Here is a 15171-nt window from a genome sequence, read left to right on the forward strand (position 1 = left end):
AAATAAGAGTATTAAATAATGTTATGCGCGCGTTATTTGGGAAATCGCATTCAACCTTCCACACGGTTTAATGACACATTTTTACAATGAAGGAGTTTACATAATAAAAAAAAGTATTTTATCGGACTACAACAAAAGTAGTATATTTTAAATATATTTTAGTATGTAAGAAAAAAGCAATTGTACTTACCGTCTTGCGTGAGTTTTTTGCAACGAGTGAGACAGCTTTCTTCATTCGTGTGACTTGTACAGTTATAAAATTATCGTTTATTACTTGAAGACACGCAGTATCAACTTTTATTTAGTCTAATCAATTTTTTATTTTCTTCTCTTACTTCTTTTTAAACATAAATTATATTAACAATTAAAGTAATTTTAAATCGACCTGACTGGCAATATATATAACGTCTTTTCGATATGAACATTGAAAAACCCTGGCTGGGGTAATATTTTTTCGCAATAAAAATTTAAACTATTTAATTTAGAAATTACATCAACTGACCAAAACCCATGGTCGAAATTAATAATGTCTCGATGATTGATCCGAAAAAAGTTTTGTGTGAATCCGACAAAGCAAGTTGGCTCACAGTTTTTCAATGTTCATATCGAAAAGACGTTATATATATTGCCAGTCAGGTCGATTTAAAATTACTTTAATTGTTATTCTATGTACTGGCGAAAGAAATTTATCATTCTGTTTATAAATTATATTGTTAACAAAAACTAATATTTTATAAATAAACATTATAATTAATATATCATAATTATCTTACTGAGATCTCTACACTGAAAATGTATCACATGTGAAACACCCCCGTTTAAAATATTAATGTATCACATTTGATACACATACATATATTGAAAAAAGATTTATGCTAATTTAATGTGTGTCGATAAGGATAAAATATTATGATAGGAATATGGATACATTAGGTTATAAATAAAGAATACCAATACCTGGCTACACCAATAACTATACGGGGTGGGAGAAAAGTATGGAAACCCTGAAAAATCTCGAAAACTATAAGTTTTACAGAAAAATGTTTCAGACAAAAGTTGTTTGGTTTCGAGGGGGCCATAAGATGGTATCATTGGTTTGACCTTGGATGGTCGTTTAAAGCTCACGTAAACGACACCTTTAATTTCTTAAATGGAAACCCCTATTTTTCAATGCATATTCTTGTAGCTAATCTCGAGAGCTTTTCAAAACACTATAATAAAGTATTTTTTCATTAAGAACTTTTGGAATTATGAGGCTTGAAAGTTCTAGTATTTTGACATAAAATACAAAATATCTTGTAAAACATTAAGTTTTCGGTAATGTTACCTTAATACTTTTATGCACAGAATAATGAGACGAATCAATTGGTATGAAAAAAAGGCACAGTTCCTTTAAGAAAAAATATGTAATTTGCAACACGCATCTGCATACTTTTTCTTAAAAGCAACTGTCTTTTTTTCATACCAATTGATTCGTCTCATTATTCTGTGCATAAAAGTATTAAGGTAACATTACCGAAAACTTAATGTTTTACAAGATATTTTGTATTTTATATGTCAAAATACTAGAACTTTCAAGCCTCATAATTCCAAAAGTTCTTAATGAAAAAATACTTTATTATAGTGTTTTGAAAAGCTCTCGAGATTCGCTACAAGAATATGCATTGAAAAATAGGGGTTTCCATTTAAGAAATTAAAGGTGTCGTTTACGTGAGCTTTAAACGACCATCCAAGGTCAAACCAATGGTACCATCTTATGGCCCCCTCGAAACCAAACAACTTTTGTGTGAAACATTTTTCTGTAAAACTTATAGTTTTCGAGATTTTGCAGGGTTTCCATACTTTTCTCCCATGTATATATGTATACACATTATTATTATATACATTTATACATGTGACACAAAAAAAAACAAATAAACTAAGGTATATAGGTTTTATTCGCGAAACCAGATACTAGCTTCATTTGTGATGATATGCATTATCTTTTTTATTTATTTTAAAAGTGGAAAAAAACTGCTCTGCATAAAAATATTAATTTTTAATTATAACAAAATATATCACACATGTAATAATAAGTGAAATTCTTTACTATGTCACTTTAAAATATGACTACTTTGAGATTATAATTCTTTGTGCTCTAATTCATGTTGCCTCTTTCTTACTTAGTCTGAAAGTAAGTCATTTAGTAATTTTATCAGTATTTATTATTATGTAACATAGAACGTGTATTCAAATAAAAAAGTTGTAACAGTTTTACAAAGAAAAATTTATTTCTCATTATTTGGCATTATTAAGCATGACACAAAGATCGCAATCACAGTTGAAAAAATTGCATAAATGAAAGACTAGCAAATCTTATCACGGGGAAATCTACATGTAGATTTCTTTGAAGTTTATTGACGTCTCTTTTTTCTGTTCAGTTTTTATTGACGTCTCTTTTGTGATTTATTAAAAATTACTGTTATACTTTTGTGTATGATATTGTACGATATTCGTTTATATCTTTCCCTTTAACTATGTTGAATACCGTCTGCCAACGAGTAATAGGATAAACATGAATGCATTTCCTTAAAATCTTTATAACATTCGTATCTTAAGATATCGTTGATAGTAAGAAATTTAATATGATTTCCCAATTTCATGGCATGCTCTCATTACAACTTTTTCTTTCTTTTCGTGATAGATTTGCTAGTCTATGACATTTATACAATAATTTCAACTGTGATTGCGATCTTCCATGATATTGGGAAATGCATTTCTTTTTCTCATTACTGACAGATAATAATTGTAGTAAATTTAAATTTGGCTCTAAATTTATTAGTGATTGATTTTTAAGGTACTAATAATATAAAAATTATGAAGGAAATGCTTTCGTATTTTTATGTAAGTTACAATATAAATTTTACATTCTATGTTACTTATTTTCTTTAACTTCAATGGTGAAAATTTTCACTTTTCACATTTCCGCCCTAGGTACAAAGTTATATGATCGTTACCCTGTACTTTAATCTTTTTGACAAAGTTTTACTTATTTGACAGGTTTTTTACTTTTCTATTAAATGTTTTTACTGCCTTCGCAGCACGATTGTTATATCGTGTACGGGCATATATTTTGACAGTAATTAAAAATTTCAATGCTTGCATGCGGTGATTGTAACACTTTTCATTTGTGTCAAACCATCCAACATGCGTTTTGTTTGTTGCATACATACCCTCATTCACAATCATCTCAAGAACATGTGTAGATGCCCAATGATGTTGCCACGTACGATTGAAGCTCATCAACTGCGTTTTGATGACATCTATAAAGAGATTTGTTGGTCGAACTAATTTCGTAACTGCTGGAGCATCCTCGTCTGCGTTGGGATATTCACGATATTCGATATATTTAATATTTTTCATTTGACGTCGCGTCTTCCATTGGCGTTTTCAACATTGTTTCACGACAGTTCTGACAATCATTTCTTTCAATACATCGTCGTGCCACGTACCCTGCAAAATATGTTATTGCATTTTCGTCATAATTACTGAGTACCCAGCAAACGAAAAAAGATTGAAAAGAATTAAAACGGGATTGCCAGGAATTCAATTAAGGACTTTCCGAATTCCATTTTGTCCAAAAAAGGGATTGAAATAGTTTCAATATCATGGAATTCTTTATTTTGGAAAGAATTTGTCTTTTTTGAATCCCATCCAATTCCGACACAAAAACGTAACGAAATGAATACCACTGAATGCCAGGTTAGGGATTGGAAAGTTTCGTCATGAATTCCATTGAATACCATTGATTCCGTTAACGAAATGAATACCATTGAATGCCAAACTAGGAATTAAAAATTTCCGTATTGAATTCCATTGAATTCCGTCTATTCTGACAATAAAATGAATACCATTGAATGCCAGGATAGGGATTGAAAAGTGTCTGTGTTGAACTCCATTGAATTCCGACTATTCCGACAATGAAATAAATACCATTGAATCCCAAATTTGGAAATCAATATGTATATATCGAATTCCACTGAATTCCGGCGATATTTACAGCAGAACAAATTCCATTTTATTCCAAATTAAGATTGAAAAACGAGTATAATACGTTAAATTCCTAGTTTTATCCCATCGTTATTTGAGTCTATAATATATATTGAATATGTCATTCCCTATCACTTACAAAATTGAAAGTCATTCTTATGAATTAATTGTAATTTTAAAAGTTCCGTATTAGTTTAATTTTTGGTAACTTTGGGATAAACAGACTAATGTAAAACATTAAATTTTTTAAATATTCAACAGTCGGTATTGTTACATTAAAATAAAACGTTTTATTTACAAAAATCATATTAGACAATTTTTATTGCAAATATATATACAATTAAGTTGACAATAAAATAAATTATATTATTTTTCGTTTTTCAGCGTACAGCGTGAGCTCGATGAGGAGAATTGTATTCTAATCTACCCTCTCCCAGATAGCACAGAGATTCGAAAAAGAATTCTTTTTTATCCCACTCGGCATGTTATGTTGCTGAAATATTGAAATATTCGGAAATGGTGCAGAAATATTTCGTTAACATTTCATTTGTAACTATGCATCTGAAATATTTCAAAAATGTACCTGCATTATGTTTTTTATAATATTGCATTAACAATATTTCTGAAATCTTTCAGAAAGTTGTTTACAATATTTGTAAGTTTCTGTAATATTGCAAAAAAATGTAGCAGATGCAATATTTCAGAAATATTTCTGAAACATTATAAAAGTAATATTACGTTTGCATTGCACGAATAATATTTCTGTAGCATATCAAACGCAACATTGCATTTAAAATATTTCTGAAAAATTTCTGAAAGATTGCGTAGGTAATGAAAAATTGAATTGCAGGCAGTGAATTTCTACAATATTACAGAAGAAATATTGCAGATGTAATGGTTTAGAAACATTTCTGATACATGATAAAACTATTATTACGTTTACATTGAACGCGTTATATTTTTGAATGTTTCACATACAACATTGCATTTGTAATATTTCCGAAAAATTGCTGACAGACTTTAGAACTTATAAAAAATTAAATTTATTATTATTTAATATTGCATTTTATTGCATTTTTTCTCTTTTATTAAGAATTTTCTAATATTCCAAATTTTGTCATATGGCATTTTTAATATAAAATATAAAATATTTAATAATATTTAATATAAAATAATATTCGACGCTGACTGGCAAAAAAGATTTATTCGTATATCTGTATTGTTAATATTGTTATGCGATAGCTTTATGCTCACCAAAATAAGCAAGTATAAGAAAGAAAGAAGCGTCAGAGTCAGAGGATCACCACTACCCTGTTCGATCATCGATGTCAAGCAACAAGGCGCCGGTATACTACTTGGATGGGTGACCGGCTGAGAGAGCGGATTTCTTCGGACAAATGCGCGGCGACTATACGCACATGGCTTAATATATTTTTTTTGTTCCGGTAACAAAATATTTCATTTTTCACATATCAACAAATAGTTTTTGCGTCAGTAACAAAATTTTGTTTGCTAATACAAAACATTTTTCTCAGTGTAAAATGTATTTGAAATATTTCTGAAGTGTTTCTGCAATATTTCGTAGATATATTTCAGAAATATTTCAGAAATATTGCCGAAATCTTTCAGCAAAGTTGCATTTGAAATAATTGTGCCGATTGAAACATTGCAGAAATGTTGCAGAAACGGTCGTGAAATATTTCTGAAATATTGATGAAAGGTGTAATATTTCAAATGGAATTTTGCAGAAATGTTTCTGAAATATTACATGCCGAGTGGGATGTCACTAATTCTGAATTCTTTTTTAGATGCAAAAAGAATTCTTTTTCTAAGAAGAATTCTTTTTGCATCTAAAAAAGAATTCAGAATTGGTGACATACAAAAGAATTCTTTTTCGATTCTCTGTGCTATCTAGATACTCCGAGTAACAAGCACATAAAGTCATATAAGACATAGTGTTTTTTAAAATAATATTAAGTATTATAATACGCATTCTTACAATAAATTACATTATCAATTTTACATAAAATTATCGATTAAAGATAATTTTTAAAAGTAAAAGGTTTTAATTAATCAGCCTCGAATACATTAGGCATTGAACAAACATACATTTGTTCTCCAATGTCTACTAGAACCATCTTTGAAGCAACCTCGACTATCGACACTAAAAATTGATTACTTGTTGTTAGCGATCTTATCTTCCACATATGTGGTATCTCACACGGAGAAAATTGCTACGGTTGTTACAACAACATTCTCTATGATTGAAAAAGAAATGTATGTGAATTCAAGTTAAATTGATATTACATTGAATGTAGCTGTTAAGATATGCTCATTTATACAGTTTTCATAACCGTAGTTCTTACGATACGTGACATTCGGTTACAATACCCTCGTATATGGTTGCCTCAACCAAAGAATTATTGCTATCTCTCTTATGGTCTGCAGCACAAATATTATGGTTGAGAGATCCATAAGATATAGCTGCACGGTACAGCACTGAATCACTGCATGATTGAGAGGTTAGTTCCATTGCGCGCGCAAAAGAATTTCTGCATAGAATAAAGTGGATTTGATAAGGATGTTTTAACTTTATAAATATACTTTTTTCATAAATATATTTACGAACACAAAATTTCGTAATGAGCCGACACTGGTTTCTGACATTCACCCGACATTAAGAAATATTATATTATATATCCAATTCAAAATTTTATTACTTTTTTAAACTGAATTTGTTTCTTAAGATGATTTTTGAAAAATTATATATTTGCGCTGGTTATCCCATATGTAGACTATAGGCGATTTTTGGCGTGACTCTGGTATAAGCAACCAACGGGTACCAAACTGCACCAGAACCAATAGCAGCCACGGATAGCGACTTTGGTATATGTACCAAGCCATACCAAACGATCGCCAAAAATCGCCTTATATATAACACTTACATTAAATTACCCAGCAAACACCAAATATAATTGATATATAACCTGGGAGTAACAGATTATATAACAGGTGTTATACTGGAGTAGCATAACAGTTATATAACTTTACATTATTACTATAATATAACTAGGTTATAAAACTATTATGTTGCTCCGTTATTTATATGTTATAATAAATGCACATTAATACAACTGTTATATATGCGTGTTATACAACAACGGTTGCGTTGATATTATATAAATATTATATAACATAATTTCAATTACCGCCGGAATTATATAACCTCGATAGCATGCGCCATAGCGGCGCACGCAAGTTCGCGGTCTCTCGCCGCTTCTGCTAGTGCCATCGTGCCACGATCGTGACAATAATACATTAGAAGACCGCGCCCGTCCGTGGAAAATCGTGAACCGCGTTCGCGGGTGTCTCGTGTGCGCGACGGCCCGTCGCTCGTGAAAAGACTCGACGCCGGCGAGAGACGGTCGAGAACGGAGGACGTGGCTTTGATTCGCCCTCGTACGAGAGCTAGATAACTTGAAGGTATGTATTACCTATATTATAGGTTAGAACATGGTGTAAGTAGACAGGTGAAGCATTCCCGACGCTGCGCACTCGTTCAGTTTTTGAGCGAATCAGCGCGCGACCCGTTTTGCAAGAAAAGCAATATGGGTGCTCCCATGGTGTAAATAGACAGGTGAAGCATTGCGCATAATGGCGGCAGGTTTGGCGGTTGAACCAATCAGGAGGCGACCCGTTTTGTAGGCGCTCACTTTAAAGTGAAATTCGATTATAAGAAATAAAAATGCGTGAATCATGTAAAATTTTAAATATATATTTAATGAAATAACCTAAAATTAATTAATTAATTAATGACAATTAAACCTACGTAACCCAACTAAGGCAGGAAAAACGGAATAAATGAATAAACTAATAAACGATTAACCCTTAAGCTGCATACGGCGTCCGACCCAAAGTGATATCTGCTCGTAACTGTAAAACTTGCAAGCCTGTCAGAAAATATTAAATAAACGATGTTTATCAAAATTACTATAAAATCGTCAATTGCAATGTAGACAGATGTTTCATGAATTTTTTTTATATTTTTAAAAATACTTTAAGGTAGGGAAAAATAGCGTTAAACGTGACAGACCCACGTATGCACTTAGAAGGTACCGAAAAAACCTATGCACTTTAAGGGTTAAACCTACCTGACCAAATCACAGACAGAAGAAAGGAGTTTAATACATAAATAAACTATAATGACAATTAAATTTGCGTAAGCAAATCAGGAATGTTAATCAAATATTATCCTACCTTGTTTAAGTTAGGTAGGTTTAATTGTTTATCAGTTTATATTTATGGTTGGATTACGTACACATATTGTGGTTACGCACACACACACGGGGGGGGGGGGGGGTGGCGGACGAATCAGTGCGTTTCCCGCTGCCCCCCCAACGTCAGGTAAAATGTGCCGAGAGGGACAGCCGGGGGGTTTTTAGTGGGGGGGTTGGAATCCCACATATATATATAACCGCCCTCCCCGCCCCGGGGGAGGGGGTATCCGTGCGGATTTTCTCCCCGTCAAAAAAAAAAAAAAAGTTACGCACACGATTTTTTCCGCACAACAGACGCACGCGACGGGTAACGGACATAACGGATGACGCGCTGACGGGAGCACCCATGGTGTAAGTAGACAGGTGAAGCATTCCCGACGCTGCGCACTCGTTCAGTTTTTGAGCCAATCAGCGCGCGACCCGTTTTGCAAGAAAAGCAATATGGGTGCTCCCGTCAGCGCGTCATCCGTTATGTCCGTTACCCGTCGCGTGCGTCTGTTGTGCGGAAAAAATCGTGTGCGTAACTTTTTTTTTTTTTTTTTTGACGGGGAGAAAATCCGCACGGATACCCCCTCCCCCGGGGCGGGGAGGGCGGTTATATATATATATGTGGGATTCCAACCCCCCCACTAAAAACCCCCCGGCTGTCCCTCTCGGCACATTTTACCTGACGTTGGGGGGGCAGCGGGAAACGCACTGATTCGTCCGCCACCCCCCCCCCGTGTGTGTGTGCGTAACCACAATATGTGTACGTAATCCAACCATAAATATAAACTGATAAACAATTAAACCTACCTAACTTAAACAAGGTAGGATAATATTTGATTAACATTCCTGATTTGCTTACGCAAATTTAATTGTCATTATAGTTTATTTATGTATTAAACTCCTTTCTTCTGTCTGTGATTTGGTCAGGTAGGTTTAACCCTTAAAGTGCATAGGTTTTTTCGGTACCTTCTAAGTGCATACGTGGGTCTGTCACGTTTAACGCTATTTTTCCCTACCTTAAAGTATTTTTAAAAATATAAAAAAAATTCATGAAACATCTGTCTACATTGCAATTGACGATTTTATAGTAATTTTGATAAACATCGTTTATTTAATATCTTCTGACAGGCTTGCAAGTTTTACAGTTACGAGCAGATATCACTTTGGGTCGGACGCCGTATGCAGCTTAAGGGTTAATCGTTTATTAGTTTATTCATTTATTCCGTTTTTCCTGCCTTAGTTGGGTTACGTAGGTTTAATTGTCATTAATTAATTAATTAATTTAAGGTTATTTCATTAAATATATATTTAAAATTTTACATGATTCACGCATTTTTATTTCTTATAATCGAATTTCACTTTAAAGTGAGCGCCTACAAAACGGGTCGCCTCCTGATTGGTTCAACCGCCAAACCTGCCGCCATTATGCGCAATGCTTCACCTGTCTATTTACACCATGGGAGCACCCATATTGCTTTTCTTGCAAAACGGGTCGCGCGCTGATTCGCTCAAAAACTGAACGAGTGCGCAGCGTCGGGAATGCTTCACCTGTCTACTTACACCATGGGAAGAGATATGCGCGACCAGCATATCCCCTCCATCTGAGTAGTTTGGACACAAACCATAGCACGGACACGAACCATGTGTGTACCGTTACCGAGCGAAACGACGTAGTTGACGTCCACTTTCTCAGGCGGCGCGTCAGTATACGTCCGCTGGAACGGAATGATCCCGGTGGCCGCTCTCAGGTTTCTCTACCCAATATATATAATGTATATAATATATATTAAAATAATAATTACAAATAATCATATTTCGGAGCCTATTTTTAATTCATGTATATTTTTTGCAGAAATATTTAAAAACATATCGTTGCCGTTCTGTGAAAATTCACTATGTCTAAAAGTATTGTTTTAAGGAAAACGCATTTTATTAGATTTTTTACTTTAAAACAATTTTTTTACGGCATATTAAATAAAGGTTAGCGAAATAATTTATCAAGTCTTGTGCACTTCTCTATGATTATTTCAGTAATTATTAATAAGATAAATATTTAATATATAATATATATATATATATATATTATATATTTTTGTAGATAATTATTATTAAGATAAATATTTTACTTACATTTTCTGTCATGTTTCTGCAGCGTGTGACACTTACAAATGACGCGTTTTTTTGCACTGTGATTGGTTGAAACTGTCCGTTTCGCCCGTTCCGCTTGTTTCACTATTCACATTTCGCATTTACCAAAACGTACGAAAACCCGATTCCGTTCCGATTTCGACAAAATTCATAATAGCTAAAAGACACGAACGGAATTGTGATCGAGAACTCACCGATCGGAAACGTGAGATTCCGATCGGAATCATAAAAGTTACATAATAGCTGCCCACAGGGGTTCCCCATGGCGATCATTTTTCGGAACGGAAATTCACGCATGTGCGTAATTCAAATATCTGGCGGTCACCGGCGGTTAAAGAGTGTTGTGATAAGTTGCTGTTGTATTTATATATTTATTTTGATTGAAGAAAGGGGAATATGATGTCATCTGCTGTAAGTATTGTAATTATAAGATACGTATGCTAAGTTATGTTATATTAGGTTATAATGTTGATATATTGATGGTCTAGCATACATTTCTAGCCTAACATATCATATACAATATGCTTATAGTAGTTTCAATTTGTTAAAGACAGTATATAATAAAAATAGTACATTATATTTTGTTTATAAGTATGTTTTATTTTATAGAAATAAAAAAATGAAAGCGAAAATAGCAAAAGTATTTCTTATGAAAATGATAATGGAGTGGCTGGAGCCATAGAACAGCAATGAGAGAAGGCATTACCCAATGATTTTTTAAAATTAATTTATAGATTCATTATTTTATAACGTCTACAATATTTTTTTGTAAAACTTTAAGTATAATATAATATATGATATAACAGATATTCTCTTAATTATTTAATAGTCCCAATCTTTCCTCCATTTCACGCAATTTTATTAAAAACTCCAACTCTAACTGTGATCTTTCCCTGTAGGGAAGTCGACGCATTCCTTCTGCCAGTCGTAACATAAACCCATCAATATATAGGATTGGGTTGAATATTCGTGCTTAAGGTCTGTAAAAAAGCTCTATCTACTTCGTCGATGTTATTTGAATGTTGTCTTTCTGAAACCAAACAGTAGATTAAATTATTAAAAACTCCAATATCCTCATATTAATGTGTGTGTGTGTATTTATTTTAAACATGAACTTCGCGAAGATGAAGTCGCTACAGACAATTCAGAGATACCCGGTGATGGCGTTAAAGGTGGCCTGTTTTCTAAATCGTTGCTGTCATTCATAGCCATAGGTGAATTTGAACAGGAAGGTAAAGGAACAGGAAGGTTATTCGTCACTTGAGCTGTGTCTTTCCTGTTTGGAAATCTTAAAGATGTACATGTTCTGGAAAAAAAATAGAAAATAAATTTAGTTGTTATTATTCGACGATGTCATTTAACACATTCAATATAACTTACTTTTCATATTCTAATGTATCATTAAGAAAACTCATTGCATCGTAATAGCGGAAAGATGGTTTATTTCTTTCATTTATGGAAGTACCTGCGGCACCACTCCTTTTTTCAGTGCTCTGTTTCTTAAAATTCCTCCTAGCTTTTGTATAACAATCTCTTAAATATTGCCATCTTTTTTCGGCGCCAATAGTTGAATATGCTCCTAAAATATTAATTAAAAAAAAAACACATTTTATAAAAAGAATGTAATGATAATGTTGAATCATAAAGTTTACCTCCTAGACAATTACTGACTTCCTGCCATAGATCTTTTTTCTTTAATTTAGTTCTTTCTTGAAGTGGTACGAGGATCATACAAAGCTGGTCGTAGTTGAACTATACTTATCAGCTCTTCATCTACTTCTTGTGGTTCTGAAGCATTATTTTCATTCCCTGTTACATCATTTAGGCTTTCATCCCCTGTTGTCTCCATCAAATTGATATCTAAACAATAAGGATGAAAACTCACTATTGATTGTAACGAAAATTTCGTACTGTTTACACATTGCATAAAAATATTATATACAATACTACATAAATACTATATACAAAATTTTTCATACCTGTCATAACAATTTTTCCAGCCTCATCCACGCTTAGAATCTGACATGCAGCGTTGAAAAGACCAAAACAGGAATGTTTCAAAATAGCATCCATTTTCAACAATCATCCACAGTAACCACATTTTGCTGTCTAATAATAAATAAATAACATCATATACATAATTAAAGTAATTGAATTTTACGCAAATTGAAACTGCTATAAGCATATTGTATATGTATGTTAGGCTAGAAATGTATGCTAGACCATCAATATATCAACATTATAACCTAATATAACATAACTTAGCATACGTATCTCATAATTACAATACTTACAGCAGATGACATCATATTCCCCTTTTTTCAATCAAAATAAATATATAAATACAACAGCAACTTATCACAACCTCTCTTTAACCGCCAGTGACCGCCAGATATTTGAATTACGCACATGCATGAATTCCGTTCCGAAAAATGATCGCCATGGGGAACCGAGATGTGAAAACACGCAACGGAATCATTCTAATTGGTTAGCTCCCCACCATCCCACCTTTCCGATTCTGTTTTCCGATAATTCCGATGTCCATGGGACAGCACCCTTAGATTGCACCGGTTACATACCGAACAAACACAATAGACAAGAGAGAATTGACCACAGAAATCGATAAGTTCGGAAATAATAATGGATAAAGAATTATTTGAATTTCCTGTATTGATTGAAGAAAAAAAAAACAAAGTAATTAATTTATTTTTGATGAAAGAAGATATGGAGAAAGCAACAAAAGGTAAAATTATACTATGTGTTTACGTAGATATTATTATGATACACTTTATTAATTGTAGTAGGTCAGATGCTAGGTTAACGATTGTGCTTTTCTTTATAGACGAAGCTTTTTTGACACAACTTATTGCGAACAAAACACAACAAGAAATTAATGACGTATCAGAAGTATTAGAAGATACAGACGAAAATGCTGTCGACAGTTATATATAACAATGCAGGTAAATACGAACAGTTTATTTTTGTGTAATTAATATCTGCAATTAACTTTTTAATTTTGTTTAAAAGCATATGTATATACTCAAGATTAATAATAATGTTCGCGATCAAACCTAAAACCGGCGCCGGTTAAATAATCCAGCGAATAATACAGCGCATTAAAATCTTAAATAATTTCACTTTCTGCCTTTCCGTAAGTTAAGAATAGATCCGTTCGCTGAAACAATAATATATTTCGAGGTACATGAGAAGGGCAGAAAAACAGAGCTTAGTTTTTGCCTATACCGACTCGCTCCTTTGTCTCGGGGACTCGGTGCGCGAAGCATACACCCGGGGCAAAGCGAGCGGGCGATATTCCAAAACAGCTGATCGGTTGTCGACCTCGAGATCAGCTGAGCCGTTGATCTCCGCGCGTGAAGAGGCACTCGACTAAAGTATTCCGACGAAAGTGTATCGATAATAAAATCTTTACTCGTCTATCCGTTGCTCGCGGTTATCGTGTGCTTGCTTTCACGCGCGAGAATATCCGTCGTTCGCGGAATCTCTGTCCGTAGCTCGCGGCACAAAGAATATCCGTCGTTCGAGCGGAATCTCTCGAAACGAATCTCTGTCCGTAACTCCCCTTACGGAAAGAAACTACAGCCAGTAAATATTACACTTGTGTAGTTACTACAGGACCACCTGTAGTTATCACAGAAAGGAACACAATAATCTGTAGTTATTACACGCTGTAATTACTTAGTGCGTGAAATCCCTGTAATATGGAATACACGTCTAATCATGAAGAGTGAAATCCACTACACGTGTAATCCACTATATATGTAATATACTACACGTGTGGTAAGTGACTTGTGTAGTAGACTACACGTGTAATCCATTATATGTGTAATATACTACACGTGTGGTAAGTGACTTGTGTAGTAGACTACACATGTAATCTACAAAATGTGTAATACACTACTACACATGTGTATTAAACGTAATGCTACCAGTAATCCATAAAATTTGAAATAGCGAATCTTATCATATATGGAGGGGTAAAAACCACAGTGGTGTAAGTCAAATTTTTAAAAATATTTTCTCGTGTGCATAGATGCAATTTATATATTGTACAGATTGCATCTATGCACACGAGAAAATATTTTTAAAAATTTGAGTTACACGACTGTGGTTTTTACCCCTCCACCTCCATATATAGTATACTTTTACTTCAATGCAGCTGTATATATATAAATTATTTCTATAAATATTGTTTGAAATTTATTAGATTTAATGTATCACTTTTTAACCACATTTTATTATTTTTTAATTTCATATTTTATAAGTAATTTCATAATGAGCCGGCACTGGTTTCTGATATTCACCCGACTTTAAGAAATATTATATCATATATCCAATTAAAAATTTTATTACTCTTTTTAAACTGAATTTGTTTCTTAAGATGATTTTTGAAAAATTATATATTTGTGCTGGTTATGACATATGTAGACTATATATAACACTTACATCAAATTAAGAAGTAGTCTACCACGTAAGGCAGTTGGCTCACGATCCAGAGGTCCCGAGGTCCCGAGTTCGAATCCCACCAAGGTAAGTGTGTTTTTCAAATACAAGAAAATATTTATAATTATAGACTGCATCTTAAGAAACAAATTTAGTTATAAAAAAGTAATAAAACTAAGAAAAAAATAATTTTTTTTTATGCCGGGTGAATATCGGAAATCAGTGTCCTCTAGTATTAAGAGGACTGCAATCTTGTAGTCCTGTAATC

This window comes from Temnothorax nylanderi, unplaced genomic scaffold, assembly GCF_030848795.1.
Source record: "Temnothorax nylanderi isolate EJ_2023f unplaced genomic scaffold, tnyl_v1.0 TNYL_tig1139_pilon, whole genome shotgun sequence".
Lineage (NCBI taxonomy): Eukaryota > Metazoa > Arthropoda > Insecta > Hymenoptera > Formicidae > Temnothorax > Temnothorax nylanderi.